The 7,077-nt window shown below is 45.3% G+C and overlaps 1 protein-coding gene across 1 annotated transcript in view; it reads left to right on the top strand.

Moving 5' to 3' along the window:
- LOC116518352 (tumor necrosis factor receptor superfamily member 6-like) overlaps positions 1 to 7,077 on the top strand; it is a 50,185-nt gene that overhangs the window by 2,195 nt on the left and 40,913 nt on the right. The gene's annotated exons all lie outside the window — the stretch shown is intronic.

The raw sequence follows: 7,077 nt of genomic DNA, 5'->3' as shown, positions 1-7,077 counted from the left end.
AAACACGAGGAGGATCCGGGCTAGCTACAACTGAGAGATTCCCGGGGTAGTTAGTTGGTGCATCAGGGAGAGTTTCTGGCGTGCAGCAGATGCTCTGGCGAGATCCATGTGTGTACTATGTGTACGGAGCTGTCAATGGGGGCACAAGAGGAATCATTAATCCAGCCTTGGCTCCATCCTGGAAAGAGTAGGCGTGGGGAGAGACCAAATGTTAGAACTGCCAGAGAGATTAATGCCTCGTTGTGCACTACAGGAAAAGCAAAGCTGTGATTTGACTTCAGAACTATGTGGCCACCGAGAAAAGTGGTAATGCAGAGCAGATGCCTTATCAAACATATGACTAAGAGATATTCTGGGTTATACTAGTCAAAACAAAAGGAAAGGAAAATTATGCTCATGATGTTCCATAATATAAAAACATGGATTATTACCATCCCAAAAGTGCTTTTTCCCAAAAGCACACTTGATCTTCTAGGGGTTTCTTTTTTCCCCTTTCAAAACATTTCACTTCTCATCCAAGAAGCTTCTCCAGTTCAAAAGCAACTTTAGCAGAACTGTAATCGGGATGATTGAGAATCCCCATAGAAGTAAATTTAACGATTATGTATTTTTAAATGGTAGTAGTATCATTATCAGAATTGTATGCAAAGTATATTGACCCAGATAATACACTGTTCACCAAGCACTTATGGATGTTAAAGAAAAAATCATAAATAAAATTATTTAAAAAAAGAGAGAGAATCTCTATAAAAGTAGATCTCCATAAAAGTGGACTGGACTACTGCAACATGCTCTACATGGGGCAGCCCTTGAAGAGCATTCGGAGACTTCAGCTTGTCCAGAATGCAGCCGCGCGAGCGATCGTGGGTGCACCTCGGTTCACCCACGTAACACCTATCCTCCGCGAGCTGCACTGGCTGCCTATTGGTCTCCGGATACGCTTCAAGGCGCTAGTCGTCAGTTATAAAGCCCTTCATGGTATTGGACCTGGGTACTTGAGAGACCGCCTGCTGCTAATCACCTCCACTAGACCGATTAGATCCCACAGATTAGGCCTCCTCCAAATTCCATCCGCCGGCCAGTGTCGACTGGCGACTACCCGGAGGAGAGCCTTCTCTGTGGCTGCTCCGACCCTCTGGAACGAACTCCCCGTGGAGATTCGAACCCTCCCCACCCTCCAGGCCTTCCGCAAAGCTCTTAAAACCTGGCTGTTCCGACAGGCCTGGGGCTAAAGAGCTGTTGCCCCCCTTCTCGAATGGTATGACTGTTGTGTGTTTTAAAATTATGTATTGTTATGTTTCATCTTTTATTTTTTGTCTTCCCTGATTTGAATTGTGAGCCGCCCTGAGTCCCCTTCGGGGGAAAAGGGCGGCATATAAATATAATCAAATCAAATCAAATCAATCAAAAGTAAAGGTAAAGGTTCCCCTCATACATATGTGCTAGTCGTTCCTGACTCTAGGGGGCAGTGCTTATCTCCGTTTCAAAGCCAAAGAGCCAGCGCTGTCCAAAGACATCTCCATGTCATGTGGCCGGCATGACTAAATGCCGAAGGCACACGGAACACTCTTACCTTCTGTTGTGGCCCAGCAGGAGCTGCTGATGGCGAGGAAACCTATGAGTCTGCTATGGAAGATGTGGAGGACCCTGGGCAGGGTTCAGCCTCAAAGCAGGGACCAGGGAGGCTGGTTGGCCACCAGGAGGCACCTTAGGCATGGAGCAGTGGGGAAGATCAAAGGGAGTTTGTCCCTGATGCCAGGCATTGTAGGGCGGAGACACAGAGGCAGCAGTTACAGTGACAGACTCATAAGAGATAATCAAGCCCAGGTGGTTGTGGCTTGGCCCCTCCCAAGAGAGTATATAAGAAGAGACTTTGGGAGGAGTCCTTTTGCAGGATACAACCGTTGGTAGTAATCTGGAGAACTCCTTGTCTGGTCTGCCTTGTGTTCCCGTGTCTGTTGGAGTCTGGGTTGCTGCCAATTTCTTGCCAGTGAGTTGTGTCTGGGCTTTCAGCCAACAGGATTATAATTGATGTGAATAAAGAGTGGCAAACAGCTAAGCCTGTGTCTGTGTTCATTACTGGATGGAGGGGGGGGGGGCAGAACACCTTCCCAACAAAGGTGGTTCCTATTTTTTCTAGTTGCATTTTTACATGCTTTCGAACTGCTGATTTTGGTAGAAGTTGGGACAAGTAACAGGAGTTCACTCCGTTACGCGGCACCAGGGATTCGAACCATCAAACTGCCCACCTTTCTGATCACCAAGCTCAACGTCTTAGCCACTTAGCCACCACATCCCATAAATCCCAGTGTTTGCCCCTAAATTTAGTTTGAAGTAAGCAACCCAACATCTCCATCAGTGGCATCTGCAGGCTCATAAGATGTGGCCAAGCTATGTTCGTTTTCAGGTTGTGTGCAGTGTATAGAGCCGAGGTGGTGCAGTGGTTAGGGTGCAGTACTGCAGGCCACTTCAGCTGACTGTTATCTGCAGTTCAGCGGTTCAAATCTCACCGGCTCAAGGTTGACTCAGCCTTCCATCCTTCCGAGGTGGGTGAAATGAGGACCCGGATTGTTGTTGGGGGCGATATGCTGACTCTGTAAACCGCTTAGAGAGGGCTGAAAGCCCTATGAAGCGGTATATAAGTCTAACTGCTCTTGCTATTGCTATTGCTAGTGTGACTGTGAGGAGTGTGACTGCTTTTATCTCACTGTATTTCTTTACACCACTTAAAGTCCAGGGGCTTCTTAAAAAATTTACTAAGGGTTTATAGCCAAATTTGCTGAACTGAATGGAATTTTCCCAGGCTCTCATATTAGTTGTGGGATTAGGGTGTTCTTTACTTCAGTTTAGCAATTGATATAGAAATAAACAGACTTGGGTATGAAATCCATGTTGTGGTAGCTCAAGTTACTAAAATTAATATTGTTGGGAATCAGGGATGCATTATGTAAGGCTGCTCGCAGTTCTTTGTGGAGTTATCTAGGAATAACATGTGTGTGTTTCAATCCAGAGCAGTGTCCCTTCACACACAACTGGTTTTCCCCCCACCGCATCGGTTGTTGACTACAACACCCATTAGGGGTCAGGATGAGGGGAGTTGTAATCCAAACTATCTGGAAGGGCCCAAATAAGCTGAAAAACGTGTTAGGGGTCTGAATCCTTCAGATCATTTCCTCAGAATTATCAGTTATTAAAGAGCACATTTCACACGGATCTCACTAGAATAAAAAGCCTCTTCCATAAATTTGAAATACTGTCTGATTTAGCTTCCTTACAAAGCCGGATCCAAAACATTCCACTGGAAAAGGACGGGAGGGGGGCAACCTAATGCATGCCTTTGCTTTATAAGGCAAAGCAGTTGACTGGGGCCTCTCGTGAACCACCTCCTAAAACCTGAGCGATACTTTATCCTTTTTATTTAAAAATCACGTTTCTCTCTGCAGGCACACCAGTTTCTGAGCCGGCAAGTACCATTCCTAAAAAATCAACAGGAACAATAAACAATAGACAGAAGAAAAAGAAAAAGAGTTATGAGAGAAAAAGAGATATTTGAATTTGTGGCAGCAATCATATTCTTTAAGGCAGGGGGGCCCAACTTGGAGGTCCAATTGTTAAGTGGGATTTTATGACTCTGTGAAGACCCCCCTCTCAAGAAAAGTCCCCACATTACAGTGCTCACCAACCTTCCAGACCCCAGGGACCACTAAATTCATAATTTTAAATCCCGCAGACCACTAATATGATCTGCCCAGGGGTGGGTTTCTTGCCCCGTTCCAACCGGTTTGGTTGGAACTGGGCCGGCGGCGCACGCATGCGTACTAGCATCTGTGCGATGCTCCAGCTGCTCCTGGAGGCGCTGTATGCAGAACTCATCAAAACCGGGTAAGGAGCGGGCGCGCGGGCGCACGGGTGGGCCCTTCGCCGTTCCCGGAAGTTACTTACTTCCGGGTTCGCCGACCAACCGGTTCGCAGGGACCGCCGCGAACCGGTTGAAACCCACCCCTGGATCTGCCTCATGACCAGCTGAGTGGCATGGCAAGGTGGGTCATGTGACTGGGTGGGTGTGGCCAACTCAATGTCACTCACATCAAGGGGTGCCTTACCAACCTCTTCTTGCCACTTTTCACCTGTCCACCTGGGCTCCTTAGGGCCCCAACAGGAAGCAGTTGTTGGAGCCACCACGAGAAAGAGTTGGCAAAACAGCTGGCTCAGTTCAAATTGGATCTGACCGAGAAGGGGGGTTCAGCAGAAGCACCTCACTAAGGACTACAAGCATAAGCTTCCTAAGCAGAGGGGAGACCTGTGGGAGTGCAAGGCCAGGTACCAGTGCCTGGAGGCTCAGGAGGCTGAGATGGTCAGCCAGTGCAGTTCCACTGGAACAAGGCTCTCCAGCCTTCGCCCAAAACCCCGCACCAGGAGGCTTAAGCAGACCCAGTGGTGGCTTTCAAAAATTGTTCAAACCTACTCTGTGGGTGTGGCCTCCTTTGTGGGAGTGGCTTGCTGCCCATGTGACCGGATGGGAGTGGCTTGCCGCCCATGTGACCGGATATGAAGATGCCGACGACACTTGTCAGAACCACCTTAAATGACCTCACACACAGCACTGGCATGCATAAGAATAGGATGTAAACTTGTTTTTTAAAAGGCATCTTTGGTTTGCGTTAAAACAACTTCAACACACGCAATGTTCTGATTGTACCACAAACACAGTAGTCATCCTTACCTTTCACAGAGGCACCGAGTTTTATAAATAGAAGCATGATAGTGTAGAATAATCATATCCAAGGACCAGTGGTGGGTTTCAAAAATGTTTGGAACCTCTTCTGTAGGTGTGGCCTGCTTTCCGGGTCCACTGGTGGAACCTCTTCTAACCGGTTCGGTAGATTTGACGAACCGGTTCTACCGAATAGGTGCGAACTGGTAGGGACCCACCTCTGAGCAGACCCCAAGTTAGAATTTCTCCCCCACTCCGACCTGCACAAAAAGACCCTGAAGGGGGGAGACTCCCTGCAGCAATACAAGCATTCATTGCATGTATCTAGCCCAGGGGCTGCAGTTTGAGGATCCCCGATTTAGTGCAATATAAAAAATACAAAAATTTTTTGTGTGCATCACCAAAATTTTCTCACAGATCACCAGTGGTCCACGGGCCACCAGTTGGCATAGTAGATGTTACCAATATAAAATAACCTTCTGGGGTCATAACCACTCATTTGAACACTTGCCCCCCCCTTTTTTAGCATGGGTTGCACATATAAAGCAAGTGAGAATTTAACTGCATGAGTGCAGCCACTATTTTGATTATTTAGACATTTCTTGGAGATGTCCCTGAAGCCATCACTTGAAGACATGCAAAACACCAGCATTCAGAAGACATGATGACAATTCCTTAATTTCACAACATATAGACAGATTTAACCATGATTTCAATTATCTCTTCCATTATCTCTTCTAGTGTGTATTTTGGCTGCTGCATTCCAGGATCCACAAAATATTGTGAACAACAATACTTCTAGGTATGTTTTAAATATATTTGAAACTTATTTCCTACATAATGTCCTTTCATTTGTTTTTTCTCAGTATCCTAATGAATTCTCTGTAAGGCACTGCAGCTTTGCTATGAAAAGAATACTTTTTTGTCCAAGTATATATATTTTATATAATTTACCCCTTAGTTATAAAAACAAAGAAGTATAGGAGAAGAGCGTGGCACGCCAAAACCGCAGTAGACTACAGCGCGCCCGACGAAAGCGCGTACATGACGTCATCAGCAGCGCGACAAATAAAATTAAAAATAAATTAAATTAAAATTAAAATTAAATTAAAGCAAGCCGATTCACATAAAGGTAAGGGTTAGGTTTAGGGTTAGGTTTAGGGTTAGAGTTAGGTTTAGGGTTACGTTAAGCGTTAGGGTTAGGTTTAGGGTTAGGTTAAGGGTTAGCGTTAGGTTAAGGGTTAGGTTTAGGGTTAGGTTTAGGGTTAGGTTTAGGGTTAGGTTAAGGGTTAGGCTTAGGCTTAGGTTTAGGGTTAGGTTTAGGCTTAGGTTTAGGCTTAGGTTTAGGGTTTGGTTTAGGGTTAGGTTTAGGCTTAGGTTTAGGCTTAGGTTTAGGCTTAGGTTTAGGCTTAGGTTTAGGGTTAGGTTTAGGGTTAGGTTTAGGGTTAGGTTTAGGCTTAGGTTTAGGGTTAGGTTTGGGGGGGGTTAGGTTTAGATTTACGCATTAATTTTAAGTTTACCGCTCACAGCGTGCTGTTTTCGTCGCGCTGTGATGACGTCACGTATGTGCTTTCGTCGAGCGCGCTTTAGTCTACCGCGGTTTTGTGGTGGAATCGGAGAAGAGGAGGAGGAAATATAGACAACCAATCAAAGAATGCTTCATAGCCATTACTTTTGTTTTGTGTAATCATATTAATACTTACACAGTTTTATGAATCTATAATTTATCACGTTTAACCTCACCTCCAGAGTTTTAAAATGTAATATAAATATATTTGACTTCACTTCCTTTCAATTATATTTGACTTCCTCCCTAGGGATTTAAAATGTAGTATAAGGACAATTAGAAGGGACGTGGTGGCTCAGAAGGGACGCTGAGCTTGTTGATCAGAAAGGTCGGCAGTTCGGTGGTTCGAATCCCTAGCACAGCGTAACAGAGTGAGCTCCCATTACTTCTCCCAGCTTCTGACAATCTAGCAGTTTGAAAGCATGTAAACATGCAAGTAGAAAAATAGGAACCACCTTTGGTTCCATGCATCTTTGGCACATAATCATGCTGGCTACATAACCATGGAGATGTCTTTGGACAGCACTGGCTCTTCAGCTTTGAAACGGAGATGAGCACTGCCCCCTAGCGTCAGGAACAACTAGCACATATGTGCAAGGGGAATCTTTACATTTACTTTTATAAGGACCAATACAAAGGACCATTTTATACATTTATATCATTTCTATGTATGTAGGACCAATGTTTAGGCTCAGGGGTGCTGGCGTTACCATTTTGGAGTTTGAATCTTGGTAGGATTCCCAGAAGATTTACTCTGTTCTTTCTGATCACTGAAGATAAGGAAATGAAAAACTTT

The sequence above is a fragment of the Thamnophis elegans genome, chromosome 15, assembly GCF_009769535.1.
Source record: "Thamnophis elegans isolate rThaEle1 chromosome 15, rThaEle1.pri, whole genome shotgun sequence".
NCBI classification, from domain to species: Eukaryota; Metazoa; Chordata; class Lepidosauria; order Squamata; family Colubridae; genus Thamnophis; species Thamnophis elegans.
The sequence above is the reverse complement of the archived record's forward strand: the minus strand, read 5'-3'. Positions and strand labels throughout refer to the sequence as shown.